We start from the raw sequence: 24,450 nt of genomic DNA on the forward strand, positions 1-24,450 counted from the left end.
TTAGTTGAAGGACCTGTTACGATAGGGAACCAATCAAGTTTACCAGTGGAAGGAGTTTCATTGTTATTAGGAAATGACCTTGCAGAGGGTAAAGTTATCCCTGGGGTGCAATGGACAACTAAGCCAATAATTGGTGAGACAAAGGCAGAATCTGATATATATCCAGCCTATGCAGTGTCTCAGGCTTTGGCTCAAAAGCTTGCCAATGTAGATGGTCCTGTGCAGGCTGATTTCACAGTATCAACTTGATAACCAATGTCTCTATATTAAAATCTATATTTTGGTGCAGCTGATTTCATTTATAATCTTATTCCCCCCCCCCCCCCCCTATTTCTCTGTGTCTCTGCACTTAATTCCAATTTATAAGCCTCTCAGTTACCTTTTATTTCTTTTTGCCATTAACCTTCAACAAGGGGTACATTTAACCTACCTATATGTCTTGGGATATGGCAGGAAACTGGAGCACCAGAAAGAAGCCCACTGAGTGAAAGTTGAAACTTGTCATGGAATGCACCAGATTTTTGGCAGGAACTAACAGACAGCAGCATTAGACCACTCCTTGACAATGCAACCCACTTTCTTTTTTTTAATTATAAAAAAAAATTCACACTATGAACCATATTGACCAAAATAGACATAAACATTTCCCTCTTGAATATACACAGTATCATTTTATCCCCTTTCCCCCCCTCCCTTCACTCCCTCCTTCCCAACCCCCTCCCCACCCACTAAACGTTCAACATATACGGTACATTAAATCCATTAAACAATGTCATCACACAATGAAAATAAACAAGAAAATTGTGTCATATACTTTTACACACTGGGTCAATTCATTTCATCTTCTCATTCTGTCATTTTAGGTGGTGGAGGTCCGCAGTAAAACTTCTCTGTTGTATTCCATGAACGGTTCCCAAATTTGTTCCAATACTGTGATGTTATTTCTTAAATTATATGTTATTTTTTCCACTGGAATACATTTATTCATTTCTATATACCATTGCTGTATTCTCAGGCTATCTTCTGATTTCCAGGTTGACATTATACATTTTTTTGCTACAGCTAAGGCTATCATAATAAATCATTTTTGTGCTTCATCCAAATCGAGGCCAAGTTCTTTACTTCTTATATTACTTAGAAGAAAGATCTCTGGATTTTTGGTATGTTGCTTTTTGTGATTTTATTTAAGACCTGATTTAGATCTTCCCAAATCTTTTCCACTTTCTCACATGCCCATATTGCATGTACTGTTGTTCCCGTTTCCTTCTTACAGTGAAAACATCTGTCTAATAATATTGGGTCCCATTTATTTAACTTTTGGGGCGTGGTGTATAGCCTGTGTAACCAATTATATTGTATCATGCGTAACCTTTTGTTATGAGAAATACAATAAGCAACCCACTTTCTTGATGCAAAAATAATTGACAGTCCTTTTTTGTACAATCAGGTGAAGTATTTCCTTCAGCCTGCATTATTCATTCTGTTTTGTTGAGAGTTGGAATGGTGGAGAAATTATTTGAGAAAGTGTGAGAAAAATCATTCCACACTTTGATGCTTACCTTTGGAGCAGGAACCTTTCCAAGGATGACATTGTCTGCTTCAAGTCAATTCTACATACCTTTTGGAATCTTATTGTCTTTTGTAGCATGTTGAAATTAGACGGCTATAGAATTAAAGGCTCAGATATGTGGTTCTTGTGTAGCTGATTGGCAGTCCATATATTTTCCTGAGAGGAATTTGTCTCTGGGCCTCCATCCATTTAATTATAGGGAATTACCTCTATTTGTCTATTCAAGAGGAGAAAAAGATGCTTACATGTGAATATGAACCACCGATGAGTAATTATTAAATAAAATAATAACTCACGTCACTGAGGGATTGCAGCCTACTTATTGGCTTAGTCATCAACAGCATTGTGGTGTCTCAGTGCAGCCAGTAAAACACAAAGTGACAGAGTTGAGCAAATGAAATGAATTTAGTGCACGCCTATCCTTTTAAACTGATTTAAATTGATTTGAATTAGATTTATCCACAGTGAGTTGGACCCAGGGCAGGTAAGGATTTAGATCAATCTGCTCGAAGCTTAAATTCAAATCCATCTGTTACGAGAAACTTAAACTGATCTTAAAAATGCTGATGCGTGGAGATGGCTCTGCAGAATAAGATCACTGTTTGAGACAGCAGACCACCTCTCTTGCTTACACAGTCCTGAACACTGGGCTTCTTGTTTTCCCCAGCAAGGCAATTGGAGCAATTGTAAATTCATACAACAATTATTGGCGTACCATTGCTAAAATCATCAGGTAGCACATGAAACTGGTGTTGCTCTGGTATTAATATTAATATGTCATAGCATTTTGAACAGGAACAAAATAAATCTCTCATCGTCTGTGTGTGTGTCAAGTTTATGTCTTATATTTTAATGAATGATAAAGCAGTTTAAATGCCAACAAACTGGACTCAAATTGAGATCAAACTGATACAAAATGACTGAGCAACGGAATGAATCAATGCACATTTGACAATTTTGGATCAAGCTATACTTATTTGTCTTTATATGAACATTAACTTTTTTTTGGAACTTTGCCACTATCCAGGACTTGCTTATCTGCTTGAAAGGTTTATGAGAAAACATAATGGCTTTGGAGAATGGATTTATTGAGTCTTCTTTCATAGCACAAGCACACTGCTCGTATTCCAAGAGGATGAACTTGTAGCCCGAGTTATAGTTGAGGCAAAGAATACTTAGCAGGACTTGTACTGGCTGTGATTGAATGGAAATTGTGGATTGTCAACCCTCCACACTGTCTCTAGTTCTCCAAGAGGCACATATTTAAGCAAACCCAGAACTAAAGTTGTTGGGGCACCATAAATAAATAGGTTCCTTTTCAGTCCCTCAGAGCACTTTGCTTATCTGTAAATTTATTGGAGAAGGATTAGAAATGTAAATATATGAACATATAGCTTAGAAGCAGGATTAACCCATATCGCCCCTCAAGTCTGTCTGCCATTCAATGGGTTCATGGTTGACCTGAATGTAAAGCTGGCTTCACATTCCTGTCAACTTGGATTGACTAAGTACCATAAAAAAAAACATTTAAAGACTCTTCTTCCACAAGCCTTTGATGTAGAGACTTCCAAAGGTACGTGAACAGCAAAATAAATCTGCCTTAAAAGGGTACATCGTTAATGAATTGTCAAGTTCAAGTTTATTGTCACAAGGACCCATCTTTAGTGAGAGGGTTTGTTTTGCAACCTGTCCAGCTAGACAGTCCATGGGTAGTACAGCAAGTAAAACACAGTACAATAGAGTCAGAGAGAGGGGTCAGTTATCACAGAGCAGAGGCAACACAACTTTATTCATGTGAGGTTCATTCAGTAGTCTGATAATGGCGGGGAAGAGACTATCCTTGAATACAGTGGTGCATGATCTCTCCCTTGTGAATCTTCTTCCCAGTGGGAGGAGGGAAAAGAGTACTGCTGTATTAGGATGATTCTCATACAAGGGGAAATATAATCTCCTCATATAGCCTATGAAAGCCACTCAGGGTTATATGTTTTCAGTAGAAGTGACTCCCCAATGCAGGTTGCACATGTGAAGAGTTATATTTGGCTGATTGAGGGGTTTGACCAGTAAGGGTGGAGGACTATGTTGACCTTGTATGTTGGCATTGAAAATGGTAGATGGTTTGGAATAGTGGCGAATTATGTGCTGCTGTGCGAGGGGAGCTGAGATGTTGAATATACTGTGGTAGATTTCATATTCAGCTGTTGAATTTCTTTCCTGAGTCTTTCTCTCCTACAGTCGAAGAGGGAAGAGGCCTTTTGGGTGGAATGTCTTTCCAGAAGTCTGAAAGATGATGTAGGAAGATGGGAAAGTGTTAATGGGAGGGGAATATTTCAGAATCTGAACATAGATTTCAGTTCAAATGGTGGGGTTGGGGGTGGGGGGGGGGGGGGTTGGGAAATAGGGTGATCACAAGGGGGCTGAATATTTGTCAAGAGATGTGTGTGAGATGGGATAATCTTGATGTTAAATTTACTACATGATTGGGTAAGCTTGGAGGAAGTCTGCCTCCTTCATCTAACACAAAAAAAAACTGTTGTAAAGACACTTACCTTAAGGATTCAGCCCATCTCTCAATCTGGTACACATCTGTGATATAAAATGGATGCAATTATAATGAAGATAGGCATTCTCAATATAATATTTAAACTCAAGATTCAGACAAATTGATTAGTTGCAGCCTCCAGGTGAGTGTAATTGATAATTCTATCTATTTATTGTATTTTGACCTTCAACATGACCTCATCTGAACCCTGCTTTGGGTTTAATTTAACATTGATGTGATCTTCAATGTTATGCTTGCCAAGGTGGGGACAAAGAAAGAGAGAGAAAGAGGAGAGTTGTGTGGCAAAGCCTTCAGGAATGCCTTCAGTTAGCCACCTGAGTTGGGAGAAGCTATGGACAGTATACAGAAGATGTGACTTCAGATGACATCTGAAGAGTTATAACCTAACTGAGAGGGGAGAAAGGCATAGTGGATTGGGGAGTTTAAACCTTGGAGGTTGAGGGCTTGGATCCCAAACAAGGAACAGTTTTTCTTCATATTTGTGGATAAGATGTGAATGTTGCCAGTGTGGCCTCATTGATTGTTCATCTGCACTGCCTTGAAAAGCTGTCTTCTTCAATGCTTTCAGTCTTCTTGGTGAAGGTGTTCCAAATTTCTTCTGGGTAGGGAGTTCCAGCTTCAAATCAGGGATGGGCAAGAAATTGCAGTTAGAGGAGCACTGGTATGGAAATTTAACCATAAGTAAAACTCGAAAATCTGCAGACACCATAGTTGAAGTAAAAAAAAAGAACAATGCTGGAGAAACTCAGCAGGTCAAACACTGTCCTCTATATAGTAAAGATAAAAATATATAACTGACATTTCGGGCTTGAGCCCTTCATAATTATTGCTCTTTATAGCCACAGGTTGATCCTCAAGTGATTCCATTAAGTGAGTTTTGGAGATAAGGATATGGATTCAGAGTTTCTTACTTAAAGAGGAACTCAACCCTTGTCAATACCTTAAATTGTAAATTTAAGTTCGACAAATAATCAGGATGCGGTATGATAGAGAGAGTGTGTTGTTCGGAGAATTATTGTTTAAAATTGAAAGTTATTTCAGACTATTGAATTGAGATATTAGCAAATATTTGAGTAGAATTTTGTCACCAGTGAGGGGGCTCTGTGGCTGAGGGACCAGTGCATGCAACGGCTGCTGGCAACTCAAAGTGAGGAACCCACAGAAGCTGGAGACTGGCTTGAGGAGTACCAGGCATCAGACGCAAAGAGGTGCCGGGGACTCTGAAAGGTTCGGACCAGGTCGGAAGTTTGCATCTGGAGCGTGGGTTGCCAATGGTTTGGACTGGACTCTGTGTGGCTGTGGGGCTGTGGATGCACTGGAGGTGAATCCACGGACACTCGGTGACTCTGGGCGGGACTCTTGCTTCTCTCTCACCGACTGCAAGTCTGACTGTTAGACTGTAAGACTGTAAGAGGTGCTTAGGCAATTCCTGCTGGTGGTGAATCTGTCTGGCTTGCAACAGGCAGAAAGAAATTTCATGTAATACCACACTGTTTTATTACTGTGATAATAAATTGAATCATGAATCTTGAATTATATCAAACTTAAAGTGTGATAGCCAGCTTTGCTTTGGCTTCTGCTTTTGAAATCCAATGCCTTTGTCGATTCCAGTGGATTTATCTGGATGTCCCTGGAACTGGCTTTGTTATTTTTTGCTGTACTATAATGTTTCTTCTTTCACTTTAATAGTACCTTGTTTTAGGTTAAAATGTTTTGAGATCAAGAAAATCCAATTTTCTGGTCCTCTTTTCAATTTTGATACTTTATTAATCTGATGTTTTACAGAATCTTTGATGACAATGTGCACAGAATACCTAAAGCATGGGTTGTCATTAACTTTTAGGGACAAAAAGAAACTGAACAGGCAATTAAAAAATGCCTTTCCTCAGTTAACAGAATGTTTAGCAATTTACGTAGAGCACAGTTCAGCATGTGCCATTGATGGATCAACATTTGGATAATTGTTCTTTTTGTAACAGGAATAAATGGAATGAGAGCATTATAAAGCAAAGTTAAACTATATATTTTGTAAAATAAATCACACCTCCTTGGAGAGAACAGAGTGCTTGTTTCAGATAAAGAATCATTCATCGGAACTCAAACTTTACCTACCTTCCTCTCTTCCCATATGCTGCCAGTCCAGCTAAGCATTTCTTAAGATTTCCTGTTATTTCAGAGTTTCTCAATCTACAGTTCTTTGCTGCTTCATTTTGAACACAATTAAATAATTGATAGATAAGTCTAAACTGCTCTCATTTTCCAATCTCCTAAATGCATTCCTGATGACTTGTATTGATGGATTACAATTAAAAAAGTTCACTGAAGCATCTTCTGTTTCTTTTTGATTAAATTGTCATATAGATACTTTTGCTGAGTTGGTTTGTTGAATATTCTCAATAATACCAGGTCTCAATTAAATGATGTCAAAGACTATACTACAGTTCATTACCAAACTGTTTATGACTTTGGCAATCAGAATGAAGGATGTCTCTGAGGGTACAAGTTGTTTGTTTTGCCATAAATTTATCCAGTAGGTCTCCAATACACATTTTAATTAAATAAAAACATAAAATGGTATGGTAAAGTTTCAGCGTCTTGTTACCTAAACACTAGTTTAGGTAAAAGTGTGGAGATTAAACAGATTCCTTGATAAATCAATAATAACAGTGAACAGAAAAGAGTTCAGGAAAATTGGGCTTCATGTTGTTTCATGTGAGTCTGACTGGCAACAGAATGCAAAGCAATTCATTCACACTTCACAATTGGAATATTCTGTTCTGTTTCAGGAAGGATATGGAAGCTTTGGAGAGGGTGCAGAGATTTACCAGGATATTTCCTGGATTGGAGAATGTGTCTTACGAGGCAAAGTTTTCAGAGTAGGGTTTAACTATTTGGAGCAAAGAAGGATGTTCAATGTCTTAATAGAGATCAACCTGATTATGAGAGGTGGGCAGTCAGCACCTTTTTCACAGGACAAGAGTAGCATATACTAGAGGTCTTCTGTATAAGGTGAGGGGAAGAAAGTTTAGGGGAGATGACAGTTTGTTTTTACACAGAGAGTAGTGGCTGCCTTGAATGCATGGTCAGGGGTAGTTGTGGCGGCTGGTACAATAGGAACATTGAAAAAGTTCTTAGACAAGCACATGGATGTAAGAAAAAAAATCCAGGTGAGGTAGGAATTGTTTAGATTATTGAGTAGGTTTATATAGGTATGCACAACATTATGGGGAAAATGACCTGCACTGTGTTGTAATGTTCTATGTTATATGTATGGTTATAATGATTATTAGTATTTAGAAATGCTGTGATTGTAAGCATAAAATGGACAGATTTGCTAGCTGCTGATCTGGCTTTGGCCAGCCTCTTAAAAGATGCCCATCCTGTGTCATCTTTGACAGGTGCTTTGCTGCTTGGCTGGCCTGTTGAATCTATATGGAGATTCTGAGATACCGCATCGTGAAGGCAAGCTAAATAAAAGGAGATTAGGCTAATTAAACTGACGTCAGTCAAAAGCCTTTGACAGGAAACTTCTTTGGCTTTTGGGCTGTTGGATACTTGCAGAATTGTTCTCTGATATCACAGACATTTTTTTTAAATTCCCCAGTGACTTCTATTATTTCAGTATGCTTAATGCACGCCAGTGTATCCATTTAGGATACACTTACCAATCAAGGTGCAAATCGCTTTCAAAGTTGTGCCATTTTTCTGAATTGGATTTTTGTGCAAGTTTCAGATAAAACTCATTTGCAAGCTGGGTCAAGTGAGATCTTTCCTAAATTGGCAGAACTTTGCTTTTTGCATTACAGACATTTGTATAAGTGGTAGAGGAGTTCTGGTGAACTTTGAATACCTTAATGGAAATGGATTTATTTTTAAAAATGAGCACTTAGACAGTATAGGCTGTTCACCAGCTGTGAGTAAACCTGATGTTAAGTACCTGGAAATTGATTTTAAAAACTATAAAGGGTGTCTTCATTGGTAATTCTGATGTCCTTCATTCAATTTCTCAGTAAATTACAGAAAACTAAAGGATCTGTTACCTTGTGCCTAATAGCAAGCAAGCTTAATTTTAAGAACAATTTCGGAGGTCTATAAACAAGTACATTTGGCTGAAACTTGCCACGATTATTACTTTCCTCTGCAGAGGAGGGGTGGCTACTCATTTCTGTGGCCAAGGTGGGTGTGGTGGGGACATATTTTATTTAAATGTGAGTGCAAAATGTCATGACGATTCAGCTTTGCAATGTCTATAAATTTATGCTTAAAATCACTTCATCCTTTTCATTGGTTTGAACAAATTGGACTATTTGTACTGTAAAATTATTTATTTTATTCTCATGGCAACTCCAGCCCTATCTTTCATAATATTTTAAAAATTTGTTTTTGTGGGGTTGTTCTGAACAGTGAAGGAAAATGAAACACTATTTGAGGGGAATAAAGCTGGAATTTTCACAGAAAGATATGAATTAGGAGACGGCTCCTCAACCCTTTGAACCTACTCTGTGATTTGATAAGGTTATGGCTAATTTGATCATAAACACAACTCCACCCTCGTATCTATTGGGTTAACCTCTCACACTGCTGCTTATCAAATAACTCTGCTTCAAAAAATATGCAAAGCCTAGGTTCCAATGCTCTTCGAGGAAGACAGTACCATAAACACACGACTGGAAAAAAAAATACATGGTTCATCTCTGCCCAAAATGGGCAATTGCTTGTTTGTAAGCAATGATCCCTAGTTCTCGATTCACCCATGTGAGGAAATGTTCACCCTGTCAAAACCCATCAGGGTCTTTTATGTTTAATCATGTCTTCTTTAACCTCCAGCAGATGCAAGCCTAGCTTCCTCAACCAGATAACTTGACCATTTTAGGTATTAGTCATAATTCTTTCACCTTTTTTGAACATATTAACACCCTTCCTTAAATTAGGAGACCAATATTATACACAAGGTTCCAGATGTGGTCCATGTAAGTAAAGCATAACATTCCAATTTATTATTACTTCACACAGCAATAAGCAATAACATTCTGTTGGGCTTTCCTGATCTGCAATCTGGCATTTTGTGAATAGGATAATCAGATTCCTCTACATCTCAGAGCTTTGCATTCTCTCACCATTCAAATAATATACATTATTCATCTCTAATGCCAAAATGGGACAATTACACATTTTCATACATTCCCCTGATCTGTGCCTAATCATCTAGACTAGGGATGATGCCCTCTGGTCTCCTTATATTTTCTTCACATCTTACTTAACTCTGTACCTTTATGTCTTCACCAAATTTCAGAACTTTGATTTTTTGTGCTTTCAATCAAATAATTTGCATAAATCTGACAAAACGGAGGCACCAGACCATTTCTGAAAATGTGCCTTTGCTTGAAGAGTTATTATCCCACTTTCTCGCTCTGAGCGACATAGTGTCATAAAGCATATTGGATTCCAAATGTGATTCCTCAGAAGAGAGGTTGACTCCTAATCTTCATTGATATTCAGATTTGCTTTCTCCCAAGAGACTCAATTGTGATGCCTTCATTGACATTCATATGAATTGACCTTCATCAATGAGAGGAGTTTGTTGCAAGGACTATCTCAGTTTTGTCCAAAAGCAAAGAAACTTTAGGTCTGCAGATCAAACTAATTATGTTTCCTGATGAAATGTTTTTTATGCCCAAGAATTGTGGTAGAGAACTCAGCCCATTATTGTTAGCCATATTGGGTGGTCCACTCGACTATGAAAATGTAACCAAAACATAAAGTTGTGTGTGTTGACCATCCAGTAGTACAATCTGAAAATAGGTAGAGCCATGCCTCCATTCCTTTTAGTATTTTGAAAATGAACTTTGTTTAGATGAGGGTGCTTACCCTTCCATATATGAGATGATCAAGTGAATCAAAAAACGATTTGGGAATGAAAATTGATATATACTGGAAAAGGTATAAAAATTTAGGTAAAATATTCATTTTAGTAAAATTAATATGACTGATCAGGGATAAAGAGCAGGGATCATTGCGTTAGTGACTGTTTCACTTAATAATGTGAGAAAGGTTTCTTTAAAAATGTACTTATGATTCTTTGTATCTGTAATACTGAGATATTTAAATTGGTTATCCACAATCTTAAAAGGGACATTAGTATACATTGATGCAGGGGGATTCAAAGGAAAAGTTCTCTTTTATGCAGATTTAATCTATATCCTAAAATTTTACTGAACTGGGGAAGTATTTGTAGGGTGGACGGCAAAGAAATCTCAGGCTTTGGTAAGTAGAACAGAAGATCATCTGCATCAAGGGAAACTTTATGTTCAATTCCCTTTTTACAATCCCTGAAATATCTCCACACTCTCGAAATGCAATCTGAATTGCTGGAAGATCAAATCAAACAATAATAGACTTAGAGGACACCCTTGACGGATTCCTCATTGGAGATTGTAAGGTTGTGATTGTTGTAAATTAGTAAGAATTGAAGCCATAGGACATGAATACATTAATTTAATACATGAAATAAAGCCTGATCCAAACGTGAATTTTCTAAAATTGTGAATAAATATTTCCATTCATCGTGATCAAACTCTTTCTCCGTATCAAGGGAGAGAACACATTCAGGAACTGTACTCAAAGGGAAATACAAAATATCCTGACCCAACCCCCAATGAGTGCAAAGCCATTCAACTTAATTCACCCCCTCCCACAAAAATGGACCTGGCCCACCTGACCATCCACCACTCAACAAATTCTTGAACTGATCGCACCCGATGGCTCACCTCCAGGTGATACCCGACCTGCTCGACACAACCACACGCCTCATGCAAGTGCCGTCCCGGGCAGCTGCAACCACTTCACCTCATTTCTCAACGTCGAACATGACCCAAAGGATGGAATAAGTGGGCAGGCATCATGGTTTGGCTGAGTGATCTCACCCGCTCCAGCTCTACATGAGTCTACGCAGTGCGACAGGCTGGATGTGGACTCAGACAATCTTGTCACTTTATTCACCAGCGATCCCTTGAGCCCAGGTATACCTCTCTCTGACTGGTAAGCCCAGCCACGAGCACCAATGCAAACTCACCTCCCTGCACACTCCCCCCAGGTCATCCATGAAGCGCGGTGGAGGAGTCTCCCATAATCTCTGCACATGGAAATTTGCACCAATGTCATATCAAAACAGAGTCCCAATGAAAATGGCTCTATTCAACATCAGGTCCTTGGCAAACAAGACATTCATCCTTAACAATTTCTTCACTGCCCAATTGACTGAAACCTGTCTGAACACAGGTGAGACTACCCCTCTATACAAGCTCTGTCCACAGAGCTCAGCACCCCAAGAACCTCCAGACCGTGCGGGGGTCTAGCTGTTATATTTAAAGATCAATTCAGCTGCTGCAGAGGAACCTCTGCTTTTGAGGTCCAACTAATCAAAGTGGGCCTAATAAATCTCTTCTTAATTGTTCTCCTATACCACTCACTGAAAATACACAAAGACTTTACTACCCAATTCGCTGACTTCCTCTCTAACGCCATGCAAAACGTTGACTGAGTTCAATATTCATGTTTGTTGCCCATCTAAATCCCTGATAGGTGAGTTTAAGCAGCTATTGAAATCCTTCAACTTAGATCCGCTGCCTACAGGACCCACCCACAGCCTAGGCCACACACATGATCTACCTGTCAGGTGACCTCATCATCAGCACCCAACATTAATTGACACAGGTTTATCGGACCACACTGCTGTAGCCTTTGATATTTCCCTGCCCTTCCCCCCCAACAAATCCCACCTAGCCCACAGTTGCTACTCCCAATGTATTACCTCTCGGACTGCAGGGGAGTTCGCAAGAGCCCTCATCGCTGCTCCAGGTACTCCCACCATTGAGGCACTCTCTTCCCACCTCAACACTGAGAAGCTCACTTCCCTGTTTAATGCAGCCTGCTCTTCAATCCTGGGCACCTTGGCTCTACACACACTGAAAAAAACCAAGCCCAAGACAATCCTTTGGTTTAATAATGTGACCAGGGCCTTAAAGAGTGCAAGAAGGCTGAATGGAGACAAACTCCACGTCTCCCTCGAGATCATAAAATGCATTCTGAACATATATCAAGATGCGGTGAAGGCAGTGAGAACAAAATACCTCGTCAACCTAACTGCCAATAACTCCCATAACCACTAGAGTCCTCTTTTAGCATCATAAACTCAGTTGTAGGCCCTCCAACTACTACAAACCTGGAGACATCCCCCGCCAAGTGTGAAGAATTTAAAAAATTCTTCATCGACAAAGTTGAGAACATTAGAAAAAACAGCCTCCCTTCCCACTCTCCCCCCCACCCCCCCCCCCCCCCCACCAGCCATAACCTAACTGGACCACAGCTCTGTCCACATAACCTGGATGGTTTCAGACCCATCACACTACCCATCCTCAGAAAGATCATGTTTACCAAGAAACCTACAACCTCCCCCCTTGACACGATCCCTACCACCCTCCTGAATAATGTCTTTGACATCGTGGGTCAGAGCATCCCCTCCATCATCAACAGCTCCCCAGCCACTGGCTCTGTCCCAACCTGCTTCAAACATGTAGTGGTTCAACCCCTCCTGGAAAAAACCTAACCTTGACCCCACTATCCCCAAAAATTACAGACCTGTTTCAAAGCTTCCTTTCCTCTCCAAAGTCCTTGAAAAAGTAATATTTAACCCTACCTTCACTAAAATAAAATAACGGATCTTTTTCAGCCAGGATAGAAAGCCCACCACAGCATGAAGTCGGCCTTATTGAGGGTATACAATGATCTAGTCGTCACCACGGACTCGGGCAGCTCCGCTGTTTTAATGCATCCAGAATTCAGCGCAGCGTTCGACGCCATTGGTCATGCTATTTTGATAGACCATCTCCCAGCAGGAGATTGGCATCAATGGAGTGGCCCTGAGCTGTTTCAAATCTTACCTCACTGACAGGGTCAACATGGGCAACTACACAACTGCCTCAGCCACCTTCTCCTGCGGGGTTGCACGAGGATCCATCTTTCGCCTCATTCTTTCCTCGCTGTACGTGCTCGCCTTCAGCCATATCCTGAAGAAACATGGCATCTCCTTCCACTGTTACGCCGATGACACCCAGCTCTACCTCTCCCAAAAACCGGATGACCAGTCAAAAATCACCAACCTCACCAACTGCCTGGAAGACCTAAAATGCTGGATGGCCCGAAACATCCTGCAACTTAATGAGGCAAAATCTGAAATCATCCTATTCGGCCCCCATAATTTCACTAAAATGTTACACGACTCCCTAGGTAATCTGTCCATTTTTATTAAACCCCATGTTGAATCCTTTGGGTTGATAATCGACCCTGCATTCAAATTTGACAAACAGGTCAATGCCGGGATGAAGTCCTGCTTTTTCCAACTCCGCACCATTGTTAAAGTAAAACCGGTCCTTTCACTCAAGGTCCTCGAAAGGGTTATTCTAACCTTTATCTTCTCATGTCTGGACCAAACTAATTCTCTATACACTGGGATTAGCCATTCATCCCTAACCTGCCTCTAATTGGTTCAGAATGCTGCCGCTAGGGTCCTGACAGGTGCCAAGAAAGGGGCCATATCGCTCCAATTCTGGCCTCCCTCCAGAGGCTGCCGGTGCAGCTCAGAAATGACTTCAAGCTGCTGCTATTTACATATAAGGTTCCTCAATACCCCACAATATCTCTGACCTGCTTATGCCCTACTCCACTCCAAAGCAGCTCAGGTCGGCTACCGCAGGATGCCTGGCTGTTCCACACACTAAATGTACACAAAGGGGAGACTGGTCTTTCGCGGTTGTAGCTCCAAAATTGTGAAACAGCATTTCCCTGACCATTAAACTAGCTCCTCCTTCAACTGCTTTAAATCTAGATTAAAACTTACCTTCTGTCATTAGTGTTTAACGTCTTAAACCATTTGTTCATTCCTAACCTCCGACAGCATGGCAATTGTGGTCTATTTATAATGCCTTAATCCATTGTTCTGTAAATAGTTGTGCGGGTTTCGATCAATTGCTGTACAGCACTTTGGTCAATGCAAGTTGAAAAAAATGTGCTATATATATAATAAAGAACTTGAACTTGATCCAATAAGTGACGTATGTTAAAATAAGAGTGACAGTTTTTAATAAAACCAGTCTGGTCTTCAGAGATTATAGATGGTAAGATATTCTCCAATCTACAGGACAAAACAATAGCCAAAATGTTGACTTTAACATTTAATAAAGTAATTGGCCTGTAAGAGGAGCACTCAGTTAGATCTTTACCATACTTTGCAATAAGAGATACTATATACCAGCTTCGTCAAATGTTGCCAGAAGATTGCCCTGCCTAAATGAGTCCGATATCATTGAACTTAATTGGGGTGAAAGTAGTTGAGAAAAAGCTTTGAAAAGCTCGACTAGAAACCCATCGGGTCCTGAAGTTCTTCCTGTATGTAATGAAGAAATAACAGCAACTATTTCCTCACACGTTATAGGCTCATCTAGCTAAATTATCTCGTATTTATTCAGATGTAAATTCTTGTTGTGATAAATGCCAGAGAGAAGAGGCTTCTTTAAATCATATGTTTTGGATGTATCCGAGCCTTGAAAAATACTGGAGGGAGGTTTTTCAACTTCTATATTTGATTCTTAACATAAGTTTAGAGCCCAACCCTTTGCTCCTTTACGTACAACTGGAGAGGATGATACTCTTTTAACTCCAATTAAATGTCATACTCTGTCTTTTGCATCTCTCTTGGCCGGATGTGTGATAATGTTTAGATGGAAGGGTGCTGCCCTGCCCACTCATGCTCAATGGCTGAGGGACATATATTCTGATTAAATTTAGAAAAGATCTGTTACTCAATTAATAATTCAAGTATAAGGTTTCAAATGCTGTGGGTGCCATTCCTGAATTACTTTCATAACCTCTAGGCAGAATATTATTTTGAATTTTAATACTTGCCATTTTATTTTGTGAATTTTGTACATATTTTCTTTACACTGTGAGTTAGGGGATAGGGTTTAGACACACGTGAATTTTTTAATCTCTTTTTTTGTAATTTAGAATTATGGTTGCATTTATGTGTTTTATAATTTGGTGAGTTATTTAATTTGTCATTAATATTATGCATTCAATAAATGTTTTGTATATAATGCTTATTTTGTGAAAATCAATACAAATATTTTAAAAAGGAAGGAGTATTGCATGGGAATGTGGACGATGCTGAAATTCACAGCTTTAAATCAGTCCATTCATTAGGAAGTATGATTGCAATCAAGTGGTGCTGAAGTAAGCATTTTTTTGCAATTATATCTTGTTAACCATGTTTGACTCGTTTTTCCATGGGGTTTTTTTTTATTCCTTCAGGGAATGTAAAAATAATTAATTGAAAGGTTTGATTGGGTGGATATTTTGAAGCATTCCTATCATGAGGAAGAAGGCCAACTAGGTGCATTACCAACAAATCCATTAAAGAATTAAGGTAAAACTTTACCTTAACTTTCTCATCACTAACGAGTAGATAAACTGATCAGTAGCTGTGTAAAAGGAAGCTGGATAATGCCATGAGGCAGAAAGGAATAGGTTATTGTAGAAAAATTCTGCTGATGTTGAGAATACAAATTAAAAGTGGGCAATGCTCAGTGGATCAGATGACATCTTTGGAAAGTGAAACAATGTTTTCTAAGTTCTGCAGGTAATTTTTGGCCTGAAACTTTAATTGTATTTCCCCTCCATAGAAGATGAGACAAGTGCAGTTGGTTGACTTTGTGAGGAAACATGTATATGTGGAGTTAAGCAACTTTGGGGCTTTTAATGATCTGTTTTTGGGCTGCAAATGCCAGGCAAATCTATGTAATTGGTCACAGAATGGTAGAAATTGTGCAAAGCTACAAACTTGTTTCAATTAATACAATTGACTTAAAAACTAATTGCACTTGTTGTGAAAGGTCAAAGGATAAATGACTATATGAAAAATGTTCAGTGCAAGCTAACATGTATATATGAACTTCGAGGCAAAATTGCCATTGCTCAATCAAGTCAGGAAGTTATTAAACACTTGTTTTTGCTTTCAAAAGTTCACTCCCAAGGTTAACTAATTATCAAAGGATGTTTTGAGAATGTCTAAATTTTAAACTATTTAAACTCTTGTGCAGTGAGTTATTTGTTTATGCATAGGCTAAATGCACAGTGAATTGAATCTGGGAGTTGGTTCTGTGTTTTGTTTCCATCAGACCAAGGGACTTAATTTTTAAGTTTGATGTAGAAGCGATGGGTGACTCGGGAGATATCTTTTTATTAGCATAAATATTTTTCACATCATTCAAATCTTCATGTGATTGATCTTTAAACATTTACAGTGATTTAAATTATGCAAACATGGGGCAGGATAAATGAACGTAATACGTGGGCTGAGAAAGAGAACAGGATTAACATTGGAAAAATAGAATTTTCTTTGCATAGATTGGTATAAGGATGGATTGTTCTTTTAATGTATTGAGAATTCAGATGCAGCGTGGGTGATTGCTTTTGCTTAAATATCTCCTTTCACATTAGACTGGATTGGTTAATTAACAAACATGAGATGGAAAAAAAATGTGCAAATCTATCATGCTAAGGACCATGTGTATATGCTAGCCAGAATGGTCTGGTTGGAATAAGTAGCTTGCTTTCATGTTGCAACGTCATGAAGGTGCATAGATATGTTCTCATTTCCTTGTGTTATTAAATGGGGGGCCATTTAGCACATTAAGTCAGTGTGTGCTCTCTGAATAATCCCATCAATGTACTTTTCTCTCTCCTATGGTTTTTGCATACAAGTTCCAATAATTCACCATAATAAATTTGCATACTTACCTCTGGAATGGCCATTCACACAGGAAGCATGTTTACACTGACTTCCTCTGCTGTGGTGATTGTCAGAGGGTGGACGTGGGTCGACGCACAGCATCACTCTGTTGATGTCATCATTGACATCATTAACCTGTGTCCAAAAAATCCTCCAGAAAGAAGGGGGAAAATGGCTCTCGATCCACAGATCATGTTAAGGGTGGCAGTGTGTATCTTTAGCATTATGCGAATGAACCATAATGGAACTGTTTAATGTAGTTCCATCCTTTTTTTTTTATTGTGGGTATTTGTATCTGTTTGAGATGACTTGTTATGTGCTTTTCTTAAAATTTTCTACGCAAGTTTATATGTTAAACTTAATTTAAAATATTCAAAAAATAATAGAAGTCGAATGTCTCCTTAGCTTGCTGCAGACTTAAAAGTTCCGTGTTGCCCGTCATGAGCTGAATGTGTCATCACGCGTCGTCAGGAACATCATATTCATTAGCCCATCTTTGCAGACTGTCTGCAGTTCTGTTTCGACTGCAGGCGGTTCATAAACATGTCTAGGGCTCCTGCAGGAAAAATGTTGGGATGGAAATTAGCTAATAATTTCTGTCCCAACCTTTTTACACTGCCTGTGTCGCGGGAAACTTACGCAAATTAGCGGCTGTGTTAAAATCATATTACATTCGTCTATTCCCTTCCGTGTTCCCATTATCTCCCTCCCATCTGCACAATGGAATTCTCCTACACTTGCATTCACCAGGGGTTATTCACAGTAGCCAATTAACTTACCATTATCATATTCTTGGGATGACAGAGGGAGAAAGTGCCAACTCCAACAGCATCAACAGTCAGCGTTGAACCCTAGTTGCTGGAGGTTTGAAGATGCCAGCAGTTACCTGTTTAACATTTTTCATTATGTTCATTTAAACATTACTTATCTGATGCCATAAAAGGGACAATGGATCATGGGGAGTGAGATTATTCATAATAGAAGTTTACCAGTACTTGAACATGTTTCAGTGGTGTATATATTGGACACCTGCTGAAAGTAGCTTGGAAGGAGACAAAGTACTGGCAACAAAACATCAGAAAAGCACTTGTATTGCTAATGTAATAATAATATACTACATCCAATTGGACAGACAAAGCACATTGAATGGAAAAATATGTATTTAATTCTTTCACCTTTTGATGCATGAAATGTGAAATTGAATTCCTATATTGTAGTTGGTTGGACATTGTGCGAACGATATGCAATGAGCTGCATGCACGTCTTAAAATTTGGGACAGCTAAGTAATACTGTCACATATATCAGAGGATATGTATGTTTGATTTCCATTTAAGTTATTTTATGGCATTCATCAAGATTCAATCTCTGTACAACGTGCAGCATTTGGTAAACCTGTTCAAGTTGAGATGGCGATGATCCACATTGTTTCTGACATCTCCCCAGTAAAAGAGGAAGTCTCCTGTTGTTGTCGTATTGACAAAGAAATCAGATAGCTAAATTGTAGTGTAGCAAGGGCAATTTTGTCAAGGTTTGTCTTTTTCTCATACATCAAAATTTGGTGATAAAATGAATTCCAATGATACCTGATTAAAAACAGTTCATAGTTTTAATGAGTGTGACCTCATGCAGTTTATACTGTTGTATATTAAGACATTGGCCTTATTGATGAAGATGAGATTCCACATGCACTATATTTTTCACTTGTAGCCGCGCGCTACGCAGAAGACACACACACCTAGTGTAGTCAGGTTAAGCTCTCTGTTTTATTAGGGGCTGAGGCCCGACTTTTATACTCCTCACTTTCCCGCTGTTTCCCCTTTTTTTAATTCATGAATTTGCATAACAAAAGTGGGTTTCCCATGTGCGGGCACCTTGCATAATAATCCCTTCTTCCCTGTGTGCTGTCCCTGACTGTTGGCTGTGCAGCAAGGCCAGTGCCATTTTGGGGTCACTGGCCTTTAAGCTGTTCACCCAGCAGTTCACTTGCTGGAGCCAATGCCGCTGCATGGACTGTTGGCATTGTTGCGCTCGCTGCCTTGATTGCCATGGTGCTGTGCCGCCACACACTCCTGAAATATCATGGCTTCAAAGCCAAGGTTTTTTTTATTATGTTTATATCAATATTATGATATATTGGAAATGGTCATTCTGAATATTATGCATGCTCAACTATTGTGTTATGTTTCATAAATTGTTTGTAGAGAAAGCTTCCATTTATTTTCCTAATACTCCACTTTTACATCGTAGTTTGAGAAAGTACATAATCTGTGTTTGTTGCCACGACACAATAAAACTGGTAGAAACTTCTGGAATGCACACAGCTCCCCACCATGACTACCAGCCCCCCCACATCTCCATCGGGCACACAAAACTCAAAACGGTCAACCAGTTTACCTATCTCGGCTGCACCATTTCATCAGATGCAAGGATCGACAATGAGATAGACAACAGACTCGCCAAGGCAAATAGCGCCTTTGGAAGACTACACAAAAGAGTCTGGAAAAACAACCAACTGAAAAACCTCACAAAGATAAGCGTATACAGAGCCGTTGTCATACCCACACTCCTGTTCGGCTCCGAATCATGGGTCCTCTACCGGCACCACCTACGGCTCCTAGAACGCTTCCACCAGCGTTGTCTCCGCTCCATCCTCAACATCCATTGGAGCGCTCACACCCCTAACGTCGAGGTACTCGAGATGGCAGAGGTCGACAGCATCGAGTCCACGCTGCTGAAGATCCAGCTGCGCTGGATGGGTCATGTCTCCAGAATGGAGGACCATCGCCTTCCCAAGATCGTATTATATGGCGAGCTCTCCACTGGCCACCGTGACAGAGGTGCACCAAAGAAAAGGTACAAGGACTGCCTAAAGAAATCTCTTGGTGCCTGCCACATTGACCACCGCCAGTGGGCTGATAACGCCTCAAACCGTGCATCTTGGCGCCTCACAGTTTGGCGGGCAGCAGCCTCCTTTGAAGAAGACCGCAGAGCCTACCTCACTGACAAAAGGCAAAGGAGGAAAAACCCAACACCCAACCCCAACCAACCAATTTTCCCTTGCAACCGCTGCAATCGTGTCTGCCTGTCCCGCATCGGACTGGTCAGCCACAAACGAGCCTGCAGCTGACGTGGACTTTTTACCCCCTCCATAAATCTTCGTCCGCGAAGCCAAGCCAAAGAAAGAAGATATGCAGTGCTAGCGGCGCACAGTACATCGCTTGCAATGTTCAAATCCAGTGCTGTTATTAACCAGGCAAGGCAAAGGACTGGAAAGATACCACCAAAACCGGCTTTGCAAAACCCTCCAAATTTATAGAAAAGATAAATCAGTATTCTGTCCCGAGCCAACTTCTCTAGCTTGTTACACTGATTTGGCCACGGTGTGTATTCCAAATGGCATGCATGTCACATGACCCCAGACTCCTGAAAATTGGCCAACAGAAGAAGAGATTCCAAGTTGTCCTCTGAGCTTCCTTGCAATATTCCAACTAACATCTGCCCTATGATTGCTCAGGAGCATTTGTGAAGGCGTTGAGAAGTTCAAGGCCTTGCGTGGGGAGCGCATCAAGGCAGAAGGGGTGGACTCTCTGCAGAAGTGTCAATAACTCTCATTTTGATCTCCTCAGCCACCTCAGTCCATATCACTGGAGTGGAAGCAGAGCATGCTAAAAAAAGAAGGGAAAACACATTACTTGCAGTTCAAGTTAGTTTTTAATGATGTATTCAGACAATCACAGCTAAACAACCTCTGCTTTTATTTGTTCAGATTGTCATTCTCACAGTTAAAATATAGAATATAATGAATGTTGAAATGACTTCTGCTGAAAGATTAAGATATTTCAATGTCAACCTTAATTCCTCATGCATTTTTCAGTATTTCACTGCTTGTAAGATTAAAATGGGATCTTTTATCACTTCCTCATTTGTTGTCGGTCATAATTCTTCATGGCTGCTCTATTCTCTTGATGTTATCACAGTTCCTGGATGCCAGCTATCTCCTTGAACTGATGCCTGATAAGCACTAAGGCAGGATAAGGGAAATCTTGTCTTCCATGTGATTAGATCTTTGGTGGGAGCATTCTTTGATGGAATGGCAAACGTCATTGTTTTGCTGGTGACTGCAAAATGCAGGCCAATAGACATCAATAACATGGACTTCGTAAATAATCTAAGGAACTGGAGAATGCCCTGTAAAGCTTTAGTGTCCCTTTATTCCAAATATTGCAGTTGCTGCAGCTTCTATTATTCCTTCATCGATTTCCCCACCAAACAAAACTCAAAGATTCACAAGGATGTTAGTGGGACTGCTGGGCTTGAACTACAAGGGGAAATTGATAGGGCGTAGGAGGGTGAGGTAGATGTTAATGATCTTTTTTACCAGGCTAGGAAAACTAAAAGCAGAGTGCCTAGATTTAAAGTAAGAGAGAAAAGATTTAGAAGGAATCTGAGTGGCATCTTCTTTACATAGAGATTCAGATTTCTGATCTATTGTCAGAGTACATAAATGACATCACGTACAACCCTGAGATCCTTTTTCCTGCAGGTGAGGCAGAATCACCACTTATTGGTAGTTTACATGTAAACCAATAAAGAAATATTAACAAACTGAGTGCAATATAGAGAGAGGAAAAAAAATCAATGAAGTGGACAAGTAAGTGTCCTTAAATGAGTCTCTGATTGAGTTTGTTGTTGAGGAGTCTGATGGTGGAAGGGGAGCAGCTGTTCCTGAACCTGGCGTTGTTAGTCTTGTGCCACCTGTACCTCTTTCCCGATGGTAGCAGTGAGTATAGAGTGTGTGCTCGATTATGTTGATCCTTAGTGATTGCTGCTGCTTCCTGCAGATGATCTTGATGGTGGGGAGAGTTTTGCCTGTGATGACCTGGGCTGGGGCCACTACCTTTTGTAGGGCTTTACACTCAGGAATATTGGTGTCCCCGTACCAGGCCATGATGCAGCTGGTCAGCACATTTTCAACCACACGGGTGTAGAAATTTTCCAGGGTTTCTGGTGTCCTACTAAAGAGGGTGGTGAATATATTAAGTGAGCTTCAACCCAGTAGCAGAGGTGGAGACAATTGTACTGGGTTAAAAGACACTTAGACCCGGTGAGTGGATAGGAAAGGCTTTAAAAAAAATGGGCCAAATGCAGGGAAATGTGACAAGTAGCACTAGCAGGTTGGGCTGAAAGGCCTGTTTCTGAGCAGGTTGGGCTGAAAGGCCTGTTTCTGTGCTGTAAAATTCTAATTGCCAACGTAAGATTTTGGTCTTCAATAATTCAGTTTCTCTTCAATATCCTAACCTTGGAGGACTGCAAAACTTTTGTTTCAATGTAGACCATATTTTATAATTAGAGAAACATTGAACAGAATATGTCAAGGGTTCCATCAAGCATTTATTTGATTTACATTTCCTCCCATCTTAATTATTGACACTAAACTGAGGTTATTGGTCTTGGGCTTTTGAGATTAATAAGGTTGCATTAGAATGCATTGTACCTTTCGAAAGCTGATGAGTTTGGACATGTATCGGTAGTGTTATGTTTCTCTTTCTCCCTCTTGCTGTGGAAACAAATTTGGATTGACCTACATTATGGGGGGTGGGGGAGGTGCAACTTGACCCTCTGTGACCCCAGGCAATGTGAAAAGCAAGTTTTATTAAAGAATCAACAGGGGTCAGCGCAACCACCCTGGTGCATTCATGTCATTCTCTTTTTGGCTATGCCTTCTGCCTGTGTTTATTTGCTTCACTGATATTGTTGTTTGCCTGGTTCCTCAGATAATTCCCTGTAATCAAGATTTTGGTTTTCTAATTCCAAAAACTTTTGAGATTCTGCGCATAAGATAGACTTTTCATAAGCAAAATTTTGAGGATAAAATAATATTATTTTGTATGATTATTCATATAGAATCTGTCATCCTAAATCCCTGATTTCACACATTTTCTAGAATAAACTACATGTTTGCTGATGCCTGGCACAATTCCTTTTTAAAATATTAGTGTCAAATCAAACTTAAAGACATTTTGTTAATCACTGAAGTTTAAGGGAAACTCTGTAGTTTAAGGCAAAATATATTATAATATCAGCAGTGGATTCCTTTTACTGCTACTGAATTGATTTAGCTCGCTTGAGTCAAATAGTTGTTGGTTTGTCTTGGCCGAAACTTCAAAGAAATGGCAGCTTTGGTTCTCAGATGGATACAGAAAACTCCTTTGCTATCCCTGAAGAATTATTGCTCCAACACCACAAAAGGATTGCTTTCACCATTGCAAAGTCACTTTTTCGCAGTAGGATCACTGTGAATATTTATCATCCAACTTTTTTTGTGTGCTTTTTTTAAAAATTCGGTTAAGTAGTATGTGATTGTTTTTAGTTGTTTTGTCGTTGATTTATTTTACAAAGTACATGTTCAGCAAATAAGAACTTTGGTGCCTATATGCATTGTGCAAGGTATAGGACAGTAAAGTCATGATCATTGTGAGGAGGGGATTATTTTCTTTGGAACAAAGGAAATTGAAGTGTGCAACATTGAGGAAGCGAGAAGGAGACAGACAGAAGATACTCAAGAAGAAAAAAAAACTGAGATGACTTGATTGTCTGAGATCTGGAATACACTGTCGGAATGGGTGATGGAGGCAGAAACCTTCCCTATATAGAGAGAATACATGGATGACCTAAACAAAAAACCCACCAGGTCTAGATACTAAGTGCTGGGATGTGGGATCAAACAGGATTCCATTTTTGTTAGTAACTTTCTTCTGCCCCATAAATTTCTACAATGCTATGAGAAGAGTGTCTAGTTGCAGTTTATAATTCATTAAAAAGATAATTATCTGGCTATTTTTCATCATGCTGTTTGTGCTTGCTGGCTCAGGGCAAATTGGCCGTTGTGTTTCATTAATTGTAACATCCTTTAACAACAGGTTGTTGTTATGTAGGACACCATAGTGTATCCATTCAGTCTTTTAAAAACCTGTTTAATTCCTTCTCAGACTATTGTGGCCCAAGGAAGCTGTTTTTAAAAATTCAATGACCTTACTGTTAGATATTGTATGTATTGAAACAAAAATATACATAATCTCTTAAGTATTCATTTTCATTTTAACTGTCATAAAGTTCAAGCCATTTTAATTACATTCAGTCAAGTTGACAGTTGTGCACTGAAATTAGCTCTCATCTTTATTTATGGTTCCATAAATATTATTATGTAGCAATCAAACTAATTTTCTTTTCAAAGATACTCAATCCAGGCCTGAATACTGGTGAGGGGGAGGGAGAAGAAAATAATGTTTTATGAGGAGATTTAATCTTTAATAACATGGCAGTCCACTTTGTAGAATCTCAACAAGCTACATGATGAAAAAAGTGCTCTTTGGAATTAAAGCTCGCACTCTGTTGCAGTGTAATGTTGTTCCGAATTCAACAGTCCCCATCAAGCGTGCACCACAGAGTATCCCAACCCTGAACTGTCGTGA

General features: G+C 39.5%; 1 protein-coding gene and 1 long non-coding RNA gene across 4 annotated transcripts in view; one reads left to right on the forward strand and one right to left on the reverse strand.

The window, feature by feature from the left end:
* Window positions 1–14,156, reverse strand: part of LOC138739101 (uncharacterized) — a 35,146-nt gene extending 20,990 nt beyond the window's left edge. For both annotated transcript variants that reach the window (XR_011341995.1, XR_011341996.1), the window contains exons 1-3: window positions 14,029–14,156; window positions 4,120–4,156; window positions 1,619–1,787 (exon numbers count right to left, since the gene is read on the reverse strand). This is a non-coding gene — a long non-coding RNA (uncharacterized lncRNA). The remainder of the gene's footprint in view (window positions 1–1,618; window positions 1,788–4,119; window positions 4,157–14,028) is intronic.
* dachc (dachshund c) overlaps window positions 1–24,450 on the forward strand; it is a 575,251-nt gene that overhangs the window by 31,612 nt on the left and 519,189 nt on the right. The window lies entirely within an intron of this gene.

This window comes from Narcine bancroftii, chromosome 7 (assembly GCF_036971445.1).
Source record: "Narcine bancroftii isolate sNarBan1 chromosome 7, sNarBan1.hap1, whole genome shotgun sequence".
NCBI classification, from domain to species: domain Eukaryota; kingdom Metazoa; phylum Chordata; class Chondrichthyes; order Torpediniformes; family Narcinidae; genus Narcine; species Narcine bancroftii.